Source organism: Lepisma saccharinum, chromosome 15 (assembly GCF_977018435.1).
Source record: "Lepisma saccharinum chromosome 15, izLepSacc3.1, whole genome shotgun sequence".
NCBI lineage: Eukaryota > Metazoa > Arthropoda > Insecta > Zygentoma > Lepismatidae > Lepisma > Lepisma saccharinum.
In genome coordinates this window covers 28,644,547-28,658,854 of record NC_139243.1, presented here as the reverse complement: position 1 = coordinate 28,658,854, position 14,308 = coordinate 28,644,547, and the positions used below count along the sequence as shown (strand labels likewise).

Below are 14,308 nucleotides of genomic sequence, written 5' to 3'. Positions count from 1 at the left end.
TCGAGTATATGGCCAGGGGCTTTTAACAGAAAAAAGTAACCCCCATCTATAAAAAACAACATATTTTTTTGTCTCTGGCCAACACTGCATGGAATTTAGGCCTTGTAGCTCTTGCTATAAAGGGTAATGGGCCCCGAGACATCCAATACAAACGACCTCGTCGGTGCCTTTCGAAACACAACAAAACCAGAGATGGACGATAAATGCGGGATGGCCACTAATTAACAATCGGTTACCAATAGCGAATGCGTTCGTTAGAGGACCATGTGGTTCACCAAAACTATTGAAGTTCCGCTCCTAGCTTTATTTCGTATTGCAACCCCATTTTTATCCCATTATGGAATTACGTTGCGTGGAAACATCAAAGCGTTTTATTTGTCAGTTAGATGGAAAAATTATATAAAAAAGAATGGGTTGTTAATGAGGAGGAAAATCCACATACAGACAGTAAAGACAAATATTTCAGATTTTGAAGCAAGTTAGAAATAATTTACTACACAACCATATATTTTATTAAAACAGAAAGACAATTTCTCTCGATTATTGGATATCAGAATCCCAGACAGGAAACAGACACTAGGAATCTAAGGATTGCTATGCCTCCCCGATGGCGTAGTGGTAGCGACGTCGCCTTGTAATCAAGGGGTCCCGGGTTCGATTCCCGGTGGAGGCACAAAGTGGTTCGGATCACACTTTAAACTGTAGGTCCAGTCCCGATTAGCCTTATTGTGCATAAAGTGGACTTAAAACACCAAATCAATCCAATCCAAATCTAAGGATTTCTGAGTAACGAAGTTACATCAATCTTGATTGTTGGGGTCATTCATGCAGTTATTGCGGCAGTTAGAGGTTATTTATTGGTTACACCTCTGCGAACGGTCACTCTTCACGTTGATACGCTAATGGGAAAAGGCTATTCTACGAACCAACGTCTAATGAGAACATCTGCTCCTAGTTGAAACAGGTAACTTTCCATTCACCATGCTGAAAAAATCTCACGGAGACTAAATTCCAATTTGTGTGTATTGTGCGTTCACTTGCTTTACCATGTTTTTCATTCTCTGCCTCTTGCAAGAAATAAGTTAAAAACGCCAAGCGATTATGAATGATGAAATGAGCTAACGCCACTCGAGGGACATCATAAAGTCCCTTGTTAGATCCCGTCGTTCACTTACGATATGTTAACAGACTAGAAAGATGTGTCCATGTGTGAAAATCATACATGAAGTCCAAAAATATTGCTCTGATTTCAACAGTACAAGTCTTTCATAAAGGTTACTGTAAATTGTCTGTATATACGTATTTGGGTTAAGGCTGACTGTAGCTCTTGTCTATTCTTACGGCGAACGCTCTACATGCTGGCAAGGGAAGTACGGAGCGTGGAATACGCCGCAGATCAACTAGACAACAGCGGAGGCGCCGAGAGTTACGACGTGGCGGGAGGAAGTACTACGCGCACCTCGTTCCACACGCTGCTGCGTTTCTTATCGCGCTGGATTGGTCGCTTCCCATCTCCCTACTTTCCTTGCCAGCGTGTAGAGCGCCCGCCGAAAGAGTAGATAATAGCTGTAACAACACTTTGGACCGATATGAAATTCTTAACTATTCCCACCGTTACTTATACAGATGCCTGAATTTGTAACAATCAACAATTGTTCAAATACTGATTAAATCATACTGGACGATACTATTCCACTCCAATTATAAGTACAAATTTACCAAAGTTTTGCTTTAAAATATTTGAAAATGACATCAAAATTATGTTATGTAGTCACAAAGTACAGTTTTTACACATAATATGAGTAACAAGCTAATGATAAATTTGAATTTTGCATAACTTCTAGGATAACTATACTCCACTAAAGTGCCCCCGTGTATTTTTGTGGACCCGAAAACGATCAAAAAGCCGATATTGGTAAATAAAATCCAAATACTTTCCGATACCGATATAGATGCATCGAAATGAGCTGGGCCCTATTAAATATTCTTTTAGGTTATCATCCTGAACGTATGGGAAAAGACGCCTCCTCGTGTCTTAGTAAAATTCCTGAGAACATCTTCTCTGCTCCCCCGGGCTGAGAATTCCTGAGAACAAGCTTTGCGAGGCTTCAACTTCCATCACCCCTAGGACAACCCTATTTCTTGAAATTTTTACGAACACGAATAAATCCATTTAATACTAATTGGGAAACCAATGACGATATTATTACATAATATTAATGATGTTGGTCTGGGAAAAACTGTTTCAAGATGACCTCTCGCAACGTGGTAAAATTGATGCCAGAGCCCGGTAATGTGCCGTGGGCCGGCGGTTGAAAAACAATGTTTTTGCCGATACTGGCTACACGAGAAACGTACGTACCTATATTAGAGGACATCGTCACAGAGTTCGAGCTGTGCATCGTACGAGTATAAAGCTCAACGGCCACTGAGACGCGGAGAATCGCTACAACAGAGCTCAACATGTTTCCGACGTCTCAGTGAGCGATAACCTGCAGACTTCTGGCAAGGAAATTCTCGCTTCGGTTCCGCGTGTAGTGGGCGTTACACAACTTGATTTCAATAGAGGCAGACAACAGAAGTTCTGTTACTTTCTGTTGCACAGTAGGCGTTAAGCTTAACACCTCAAGGTTTCCAAGTAACCCATCCTTAACTCCTTCTCTTCCATCGAGAGACGTCTCTGGCACTTTCGGTTAGCACCTTCAACTTCAGGGCGACCAATTACGATCCTGGAAGCTGTTCCTTGGCACCAATCACCAATCAATCTTCTTGCTGCCCATTACCTGGTAGAGGGAGATTATTTCCATAACATCTTTGGCTGTTATGCATTTGAAGCTTCGAAACGAGTCACAACTCTCATAGCAGCCAATCAACGAAGCGACCCACTGACGTCATCTCAACCCAGAACCTATCGCTAAGCCCCCTGCTCAGGCTCTACACGCCCACTAGGCTCGCTAGACAGACTCGCGTAGTCCGCTGGAAATGTTCCGAAAGTAATTCGATGTACTCAAATGTTTCAAATAATCCGAACTCGAAATACAGTTTTCAAGAAATGTCATTATAAAATATGTTTTGCTGTTATGAACAGACACAGATAACTTTTTCTTCCACAAAACCTACACACTTTATTACATTGAAATTTATAGTATATTCATTTAATATTAACATTTACATATTTGTGAAGAACATACTTGAACATAGAATTGAATGCTATTGTGACATCTGGTATCAGTATATGATAGTTCATAGGTGCCGACTTTGTGGGTGGGCCAGGTACTCTCTGCCCCCCCAAATTCACGTAGAAGGACACATTTTATGAGATTTACATATATAAAGTATTGTTTATGCTGATATCCCCTCAAACAAATTTACCTTGTCCCCCAAAAATCTTCCTTGTATTTTAAGTTTGCGGCTCTGTACTGGTCTTTTAACAGCAGGATAATAATAGAGACTATAATAATTTCTAGAAACTATATTTATGTCGACAAATATTGCCAGCAAAATAGATTAAGACAGAAATTGTAGAAATTCTTAAAATCTGTGATAGATTCTCTACTGAAGAGAAGGAATAAATTATAATTTGACACACAGAGGGTGTGGTGGATTTGTAATACATTAAAGGAGAGATGACACTTTTGTCGTGCAAGGCGATTTCAAAATTATCATCAAAGTTTTAGTGGTCTGTAATTAGCACATATAAATAAAAACAAAATATATAATTGATCACAGCATAAGAAACTGAAAGTCAAGGAGTTTTATTTGGCACAGGAGCTATTTTGATAATCTTCCTGATCTTGGAACAAACTATTTCCAGATTACATTAACATTTTTAGTCATTTCTGAGTATTTCCGAGTTCTCTAAAGACGTGGAATTAAGAAAACATGCTTTCCTGGCTTCTATATTGAACATGGTGTCACGATCTTCCATACAACAATGTGAAAAGTAAAACCAAATAAATCTTCTAGATTTTCTCCTTTCATTCTGCGGGATAGCAAATTTTATTCTGTTTGAATCAGGGTGGATAAAAATGATGGTTTTTGTTTAAAAAATATTTTTTGTTGATTGTTTTAATTTAAATCCGATTTTTTTCATTTTTTTTAGAAAACACACTTAAAGTTGTTTGTGAGATTTTTGGTACCATACATATAGATATATGTTCTTTGTAGAAAGCCTGTTTCTAGTAAACGGCGATGTAACATATTTGAACAGTTAGATTAAAGCAAATAAAATAATATATGTAAATATACATTTTTCTTGTTTCTGACACTGTACCTACTATGGAAATGTTTGAATGTGTTAATGAAATTATAATAATTTCAGTAACTTTTCTTTCAGTAAAAATAAAACATTGTGCATGTACTCTAAAATTGTAACTTAAAATATCCTTAAATATTTATATAGTATTTGCAACTGAATTTTAAAGATTTTTTAATGGTAGTTTGAAAAATATCAGCTGCCATGTTTATTTACAGTTTAATGATAATGAAACTATTTATGGTTTAACGTTATTAGTATTTGGTATATTTTTCCATCTTAGAGCCTAATAAACACTATTAAATGATTACGAGATTAATGTATCTTCTCCAAAAGTGATTCTGATATCTACAAAATCCTTATGTACATTATTCTATAAATTATTTATTTAAAGTGATTTACATCAGTTATTTTAAAAAAATATCACGTGATTTAAATCTTGAATTAAATCGCGATTTTAATCTGCCTGATATAAATCAATCCAGGTTGGTTTGAATATTATAGCTAGGAAAATCTCGACAACAATTCTGTTGCACATACCGATTCCCCAGTCTTACGTTTTCCGAACAGCATTATCAAGATATGCTCGCTCAGAACTATAAATACACACGAATGAATTATATAAATTTAGGGAAGGTTTTCTTTTATTATAAGGTCAACGCATTACATTCATATATCAACATATTAATTACCTTTTTTATCGGGAGTGCAGGATATTTTCGCTAATTTGCAAAGTGAATGCACAGAATATAAAATGTAACTATTAACTATCATCGGAAACGTTAGTAACTTAGGTGTTGTGATTATTAGAATGCTGAGAACAATTAAGAACTATACTCTGTCCCAGGTATCTCTGGAGGAGGGCCGCGAATGGTGGCAGTGAAGGGGAAATCGAGTGGCCATAGCGAAACAGTACACGCTGCTGCAAAGGCTAGTAACCAGTCGCTTCTCCCCTCCACACAATCCCATTCCCTCTCACGTGTTTATTGGTGGAACCGTCTCGCGTCACCACTCGCGCAGAGATATGTTTTCGTTCGGTTGCTCCAGAGTTAACCTGCACGGTTATATACACTAAATATCGCATTAAGGGACTATGTTTAGAGAGAAAAGAATAACATGTCTAAATATCGCTCATATTTCCCCCCAAAAAATCATTAAGTGAGTGAAAGCGTGTTTGTTGATTGGTTATCTGATATGTGTGATTTTTGTGACCCTGGAAATCCTGCGCTCTAGGTTGCATCATAATGTTTGACACTGATTAACTTAAGCCACCTACTAACATTCTGATGACTAGGTCTAGATTTTAATGCACAATAATATACCAGATAATGCTCTATAAAAGCACATTGTTTTAAAAGAACTGCAAGATTATAGAAATCTATAAATTTTTAAATAATAGGCATATTACAACGAAATATTGTTTGTTGCACAGAGAAAACTTTAAAATGAATGTATGATGTGGTTTGGTTCATCTCCAGCTGGGCACAATTCACGTCCAAACATTCTTGCAATCTTCTTTTGAATCTGAGAATCGCGTTCTGAAGGCGCTCGTCCGGAATGTTGTGAACCACGTCAAGTATCTTGAACATCTAGTCGTCAAGATCTGTCACTTTCTATGCGTACACCTGAGTCTTCACATGTCCCCACAGTCAGCAATCGCAAGGCTTAAGGTCTGGTGTCCTTGCGGGCCAAGGTGTGGGTCATCCGTGACCAATCCACTGAGCTATTTACTGCATCGATGCCATCTAGTGATCACGTGATCGCGTGATCACCTGCACACACGTCATTCAGCTGTGTGGGCATAACATAATTGAAAATTTTTTCATCTGTGTAAGAAAACAATATTTCGTTGTAGCAAACCTATTACTTTAAAGTTATAGCATTTTAGAATCCTGCAAGACTTTTAAAACAAGCTGTACAATAATGGGCTAAAAACCACAAAAATGCGCTATTAAATGTTGAAAATGTTCTACAACTTACGTGTTTTTTTCACCATTCCTGCATTGCAATGCACTACTAACAACATGCGCGAGTGGCAGCGGTGGCTCACTCGGTAAAGCGTCTGACTACAATCATAAAGGTCCCGGGTTAGATCCCCGGCGGGTTCAAATCCGGGAACTTTTCTAACGTTGGAAGCGGCCTCGGCGCCCACCCAGCGTCGAATAACATGGGTACCTGGGGGAAACCCTGGGGGGTAAAGGCAGTCAGGGCCGTGATGCTGATCACATCACCCTCACTCACGACCGGATCAAGAAAGTGTGGGGCGTTACCCCCACACCCCCTATACGCCTTCATGGCTTGGTGCTATTCACAGGGAGCACTTTACCTTTACCTTTTTACTAACAACATGCGCGGGTTGATAAAGCAAAGTGACTGCCGTTCCGGCTCGGATCCGAGGGATGAGCTGACCAACGAAAGGTGCGGTCCTCCATTCATATTGGGGGTTAGGCGTAGAGCTGACAACTCTGCACTGTAAAAAGACATGTCAAGAGTCAGCAATTTGAGGCCATGGATGTTCCCAAGGTAAAATATTCCAGAGGCAAAATAGTCCCCCATTCGGATCTCCGGACGGGGACTACTTTGGGAGGTCCCTGGACTAAGGATAAGATCTACATCAGGAATAAGGATATTACTTAGGCACCTGGAATGTTCTGAACCTTTACCGGCCTGGGGCATTTCAGTGTACAGTTAATGAGATAGTTAGGTATAAATTAGATGTAGTAGCTGTCCAGGAACTTAGGTGGCCAGGAGAAGGGAATTGTAAAACTAAAAATTATACTTTTTTCTATGGTGGTACTGAAAATCATAATTTTGGAACAGGCTTTTTCATAAATAATAGAATTATCTTGGGTCTTAAAACAGTAGAATTTATTAATGATAGGATATCATATGCAGTTTTACAGGGTAGGTGGTGTAAAATTATTTAAATAAACATACATGCACCAACGGAAGATAAAGATGATAATACTAAAGATGATTTTTATACAGAGTTAGAACAGGTCTTTGATAAATTTTCTCAGTATGATATAAAAATTATGTTAGGTGACTGTAATGCACAGATTGGCAAAGAAGAGACATTTAAACCCACGATTGGTAAAGAAAGTCTTCATGAATTATGTAATAATAATGGTATTAGATTGATTACTTTTGCAACCTCAAAGAATTTAATTCTGAAAAGTACCACTTGTAAACATATATATATATACATAAATATACCTGGTCTTCTCCAGATGGTAAAACTCATAATCAGATATATCATATTCTCATTGATAAGAGAAGACATACTAGTATAATTGACGTTCGTACACATAGAGGTGCTGACTGTGCCAGTGACCATTATTTAGTAATTCCTAAATTAAGAGAAAGACTCGCTGTGATAAATCATAAGCAACAAAATCTAAAAGTTCTAAAATTTAATACAGGAAATTTGCTGATGAAAGAATTAAGAAAGATTACCAAATTATACTGTCCAATAGATTTGAGGTTTTGCAGGATTTAAATGATGATGAAAATATAAATGGAAAAGACGTAAATAAGAATTGGGAGCACATACGTAATGCAATAGAATCAGCAGCTAAAGAAAGTATAGGATACCATAAACCGAGAAAAAGTAAGCCATGGTTTGATAATGAATGTCATAATCTAATAGAAATAAGAAATCAAGCTAGACTTTGGTGGTTAAATAACTCTGATGATACAAATCTAAGCAATTATAATAAAATAAAGCGAGAAGTTAACCGCACGTTTAGAAGTAAAAAAGAGATTACTTGAAAAACAAAATTAACGAAATTGAAACAAACAGCAAAAATAAAAATATCAGAGATTTATATAAAGGTGTAAATGAATTTAGAAAGGAGTGGCAACCTAAAGTAAACTTGATAAAAGATAAAGACTGTGATTTTTTGGCTGACCCAAGCGATATCCTAATAGATGGAAGAACAACTTTAATGACCTTTTAAATGTTCATGTAGGAGATAAATCAGAAGTACAGACAGCAGAACCTTTAGTTCCAGAACGTAAGTTGACTGAAGTTAAAGATGCTGTTAAAAGGCTAAAGAATAACAAAGCACCTGGCATTGTTTTAATACCAGCTGAGTTAATTAAATATGATGTGAATTTGTTAATATGTCAAATTTAGAGCCATGTGGCACGAATGGGAGAGGAAAGAGGAGTTTACAGGATTTTTGTTGAGAAACCTGATGGTAAGAGACCTGTAGGAAGACCAAGACGAAGATGGAGGGACAACGTTGAGCTAGACCTAAAGGGAAATCGGTAGGGATGGAAAAGAGTATATAGATCTTGCTCAAGATAGGGACAGATGGATGGCCTGTGTTGCTGCAGCAATGAATCTTCGGGTTTAAGAAGACTAGAGAGTTAGTTAGTTAGTTAGTATCAAAGTTTAATTTTAAGAAGATACAACGATTACTGTACCATTGGAATGACAGATAGTGTTTGGAAAATTACTTTCCAAAAGTAACTAAGTTACTGTTACTCATTTTAAAATGTAACTCAGTCAGTTAAAGTTACTGTTACTTGAAAGCAATTGTAAGTTACATCAGCTGCTTTAAATACTTTAGCCCTGCCCTGCTATAATTGTCGTTAGGATTACTATGCCATTTGTTAGTCGTATCCAGAAAGTCATTTTCCCATACGCCCACAGGAGGCAGGCCATCGGTATTGAAACCGTTTTTGCGCATGCGTGACAGGCACATGCCCTGGCTAGTGAATGTCCTAGAAGACGCCTCCCAAAAGTCCTCAGTAGCGTCGCAGCAGCGATGAAGCATGGCGGATCTTATTCCATCTCTCGCCGCGTGGGAGGTTCGTTCGGTGATCAAGTTCTTGAACGCGCAAATTCGAAATTCATCGTCAGGTGTATGGGCCAGACATCATGAGCAAGCAGATGGTGCGTCGTTGGTGCAGGACATTTACTGAAGGCCGGAAAAATGTGCATGACAACGAGCGTAGTGAGCGGCCATCGGCCGTTATGGACGAGCTTGTGGAGCAGGTGCAGCAGCGCATTTTGGAGGATCGATGCATCACGATCACGGAACTCAGCAGCCATTTCCCGCAGATTTCTCGGTCGTTGTTGCACGACATTTTTACCAAACGCCTCTTGTTCCGGAAATTGTCCGGTCAACATTTTCACAGCGACGAAGAGGTTCAGACGGCTGTCACACAGTGGTTTGGCGTCCAGGCGGATGACATCTATGACGCAGGTATACAAAAGTTGGTCCCACGCTATCACAAGTGCCTGAATTCCGGCGGGAATTATGTTGACAAGTAACTGGACAAGTGCTGTATCTGTGGCAATAAAACATTGAATGAAATAATGTTTTCTTTTTGTGCACGACCCCAGGGAGACTTACTTTCTGGATGCGCATAATAAATAAACATTCGTGAGCTGTGAAGTTTAGGCCAATAACGTTTCTAAGGCGTTTCTGTTTATATGCTGAGTAGGTTAGGTTCTTTAGGTATGATTACTCTTGACGTCACACATCAAAGGGTGGTGCTTATCTTCCAGGTCGGTGTAGTAGCAACGTCGTCGCCTTGTAATCAAGGGGTCCTGGGATCGCTACTCGGTGCAGCCACACTGCACAGTGATTCGAAACGCATTTTAAACTCTAGCCTATATGTGTATAAAGTGAACTTAAAAAGTCAAATGTATTTCAAGTTAATGTTTAAATGGTGAAGTTGGAGGTTAACAGTTGAAAGTTTTTTTTTGTAGAAATTACAGTTAGTATCAAGTTAGTCACTGCAAGAAGAAAGTAGTTATGAGTATAAATACGCATTTAAAGTAGAGCGATTTAAGAGTGACTTGTATGCTCAAATCGTGAATGCGCGCACGCGCGCGTATGTGTGCATTTACGGTGAAAGAAACCAGTAAATAACTGCAAATCTAACACAATCCTGAACATAGGACAGAAATTCTGCATTGACATATTGGAAGCGAGTCATTCTATTCCTAGCAACCACTCACAGCGCATGTTTCCTTGACGTCATATTGACGCTGTACCAGTCTTTAAAACGCAGTAGACATGTTGACTGGATTCGAGTATATGGCCAGTGGCTTTTAACAGAAAAAAGTAACCCCCATCTATAAAAAACAACATATTTTTTGTCTTTGGCCAACGCTGCATTGAATTTAGGCCTTGTAGCTCTTGCTATAAAGGGTAATGGGTCCCGAAACATCCAATACAAATGACCTCAATCAATATGTCGTCGGTGCCTTTCGAAACACAACAAACCCAGAGATGGACGATAAATGCGGGATGGCCACTAATTAACAATCGGTTACCAATAGCGAATGCGTTCGTTAGAGTACCATGTAGTTCACCAAAACTATTGAAATTCCGCTTCTAGCTTTATTTCGTATTGCAACCCCATTTTTATCCCATTATGGAATTACGTTGCGGGGAAACATCAAAGCGATGTATTTGTCAGTTAGATGGAAAAATTATATAAAAAAGAATGGGTTGTTAATGAGGGGGAAAATCCACGGATAGACAGTAAAGACGCACATTTCAGTTATGGAAGCAAGTTAGGAATCTAACTAACTAACTAACTCTCATCTCAAACCCTAAGGTTTATGGTTGAAGCAACACAAGCTTTCCACCTGTCCCTATCTTGGGCAAGATCAATTCAATGTTCTCCATCTTTACCGATTTCCTTCAGGTCCATCTCAAAGTTATCCTTCCATCTTCGTCTTCCTAGTTATCTCTCACCATCAGGTTTCCCAACAAGACTACTGTAAACTCTTCTATAATTAGGAATCTACTCGGTGATAATTTACTAGACGACGGTATGTTAACAGACTATGGCCATGTGTGGAAATCATACATGAAGTCAGAAAATATTGCTCTGATTTCAACAATACAAGTCTTTCATAAAAAGTTACTCTAAAATGTCTGTATAGATTTGGTTTCAGGCTGGCTGTAGCTCTTGTGTATTCTTACGGCGAGCGCTCTACATATTGGCAAGGGAAGTGGGGAGCACGCCGCAGACCAAACAGACAACAGCGGTGGCGTAGAGAGTTACGACGTGGCGGGAGGAAGTACTACGCGCACCTCTTTCCACACGCTGCTGCGTTTCTTATCGCTCTGGATTGGTCGCTTCCCATCTCCCTACTTTCGTTGCCAGCGTGTAGAGCGCCAGCCGTAAGAGTTAACAGCTGTAGCAACACTTTGGACTGATATGAAATTCTTACCTATTCCCACCGTTACTTATACCGATGCTTGAAATTGTAACGATCAAAAATTGTTCAAATATTGATTAAATAGTACTGGACGATACTATTCCACTCCAATTATAAGTACAAATTTATCATTTTTTTGCTTTATAATATTTAAAAATGACATCAAAATTATGTTATGTAGTCACAAAGTACAGTTTTTACACATAATATGGGTAAAAACTAATGATAAATTCGAATTTTGCATAACTTCTAGGAGGCGTTGCGGATACGAAGGGCGAACTCAACAAACGTACATTGTGAGGAAAATGTGTTTCAAGTTGTGAGGCACGGCGCAAACTCAACAGAAAACTTCGGAAATCATGCAGGAAACTTTCCGATCTAAACAGATTAGTAACTTTCTCAGAAAAATACGAAATTTTATCCAAACATCAATTTGGATACCAAAAAAGTAAATCAATATCAGAAGCTATTTTCGAATTTACAAATAACATACTAAAATCGAGAGACAAAATAATTCATGTCTATGGATTATTTTTAGATTTTTCCAAATCATTTGATTTGGTTCAGCATGACATTTTACTAGATAAAATGGACCATTATGGAATCAGAGGTTTAGCAAAAAAATGGTTCACGTCTTATTAAAAAGACGGATGTCAGTATGTAGATATTAACGAAATCAAATCAGACCAATTGTTCCTCAATACAGGTGTACCGCAAGGTTCAATTCTAGGACCAGTTTTATTTTTACTCCACATAAATGATCTTCCAGAAACCTTATAAGAGTCTCAAACAATACTTTTTGCAGATGATACAAATATCATAGTAAAAAGCCTGGAATATGAGCAACTTCAAAAGAATTCCGTTTCAACAACGACCCAACTAAACACCTGGCTAGACAATAACAAGCTTTTGCTGAATGTTAATAAAACAGTTTTAATAAATTATAATCCAGTAAAACAAACAAAAAACTTCAATGTAATTATTAACAATGAAGTCGTCAAAGAAAGCAATGCAATAAAATTCTTAGGAGTATGGATAGACACAAACCTGTCTTGGGACATGCAAATTACTCATTTAACTTAAAAGTTAAGCAGGCTCTGCTACATGATGAGAATTTTGAGAAATGTTTTAACTTTGAATGATTTAAGGACAGTATATTTTGGACAGATTGAACCAGTACTTATATATGGTATATCTTTTTATGGCAGTTCACCCAAAATGCAGAAAATTTTTATTTGGTAAAAACGCATATTAAAAATAATGAAGAATGTATCCCTCTCACACCCAACAAAACAAATTTTCAATGAATTTCAAATATTACCTCTTCCATGTTTGTACATATTAGAAACATTGTACTTTATTCATACAGATTCTAAAATCTTCACAAAAAATCTGGACTTACACAAGTACAGCACTCGTATGCATAACTCCCTCCACCTTTCTACTGTCAGCAAATCCAAAACACATAGTGATCTAGGATTTCAAGGTGTAAAACTCTATAACAAGCTGCCAGAGGAATTCAAGAATCATAATCCAACCAAATTTAAAATAACAGTAAAAAACGTACTTAGAGGAGTACTTAGATCATATTTTTCATTAATAGACATAACATTTGATTTTTCTTCTATTGTTTATGTTATTCTATACTCCTTTATACTTTTTAATATGCATAAGTTTGTGTCAATTCCTTTGTACTCAAAATTATTCATGTAATTGACCTATCCCATATCATAGTGCTATTTGTACTTATATGATCAAGTGGATGGAAATAAATCATATCATATCACTTCTTGCCACTCCGCATGGAATTTTTTAACTTGTTTCCGCGATGTTTTATCTTCCGATAATTCTCCACGACGTTTTCTAATATATTCTGGAGTTGCACATCGTTTCCTTTGCTTCCCTTGTTCTTCCGTAGTCCAAGATTGTCACAGCCTTCCACAAAACACTCGTACACGACTTATAACCCAATGTCCATTGAGGACTGAAGTAAAAATAATTTGCCACAAAGATAACTTTATTGTGCAAAATTCAGAGAACCGCGGAAAGCTTTACATAAACAATACCCTCAGACTCCCACTCCCAAAGCCGGGACATAAGGGTGAATGGTCAATGACCTCCGGCCCCAAACGGTAGCCAGATGTGGATCAACCCAAATTACACCCTTCCTCAAAGAACAAAGTTTACGACAAAATAAAAAAATAAGTTCTCATTTTCAAAACTGGAATGTCTTATAATGTTTAATATAATTAATGTTGAGTTTGTCTTTAAATTTCTTTGAAAATTCGCTACTTTTCATCGAATTTCCCTTTTCCCTTTTCACTTAAAATTAGCTCCAAATTTCCCTTCAAAAAGGGAAATTTCCCTTCATGTGGCAACACTGACTTTGTTGGAAATTTTTCCGTTGCGTGCGAAGGAGGAAAAGTGAAAGGTGACTGTCGAGACACCTATCGATATAAATAGCAATGAGGAAAATAACCTCTAAGGAAATTTTATGAATCCGAAATTTCCGGATGGGAAATTTTCACATAATGTAATGGGATGACGTAAAGCGGGACTACAAATGACAGATTCACTTCATCGCTCTTACAACACGTTACAAGCAACGCCGCGCATAGCTGCAGAAAGGGGGAGAATCGAGTGGGTGGAGCGAAGCAGTACACACTGCTGCAAAGGCTGGTAACTGCAGTCGCTTCCCCCTCTACGCAATCCCATTCCCTCTCACGTGTACTCTTGCGTCACTACTTGCGCAGAGACTTGTTTTCCTTCGCTTGCTCCAGAGATATCCAGGACAGAACATAAATGAAAATAAAAGAACACATCAATGAGAAATGTACAGGGTTTTCCTAAAAAGATGCAAA

General features: G+C 38.0%; 1 protein-coding gene across 2 annotated transcripts in view; it reads left to right on the top strand.

Annotated features, from left to right (window-relative positions):
* LOC145999438 (glycine receptor subunit beta-type 4-like) overlaps window positions 1-14,308 on the top strand; it is a 258,162-nt gene that overhangs the window by 125,979 nt on the left and 117,875 nt on the right. The gene's annotated exons all lie outside the window — the stretch shown is intronic.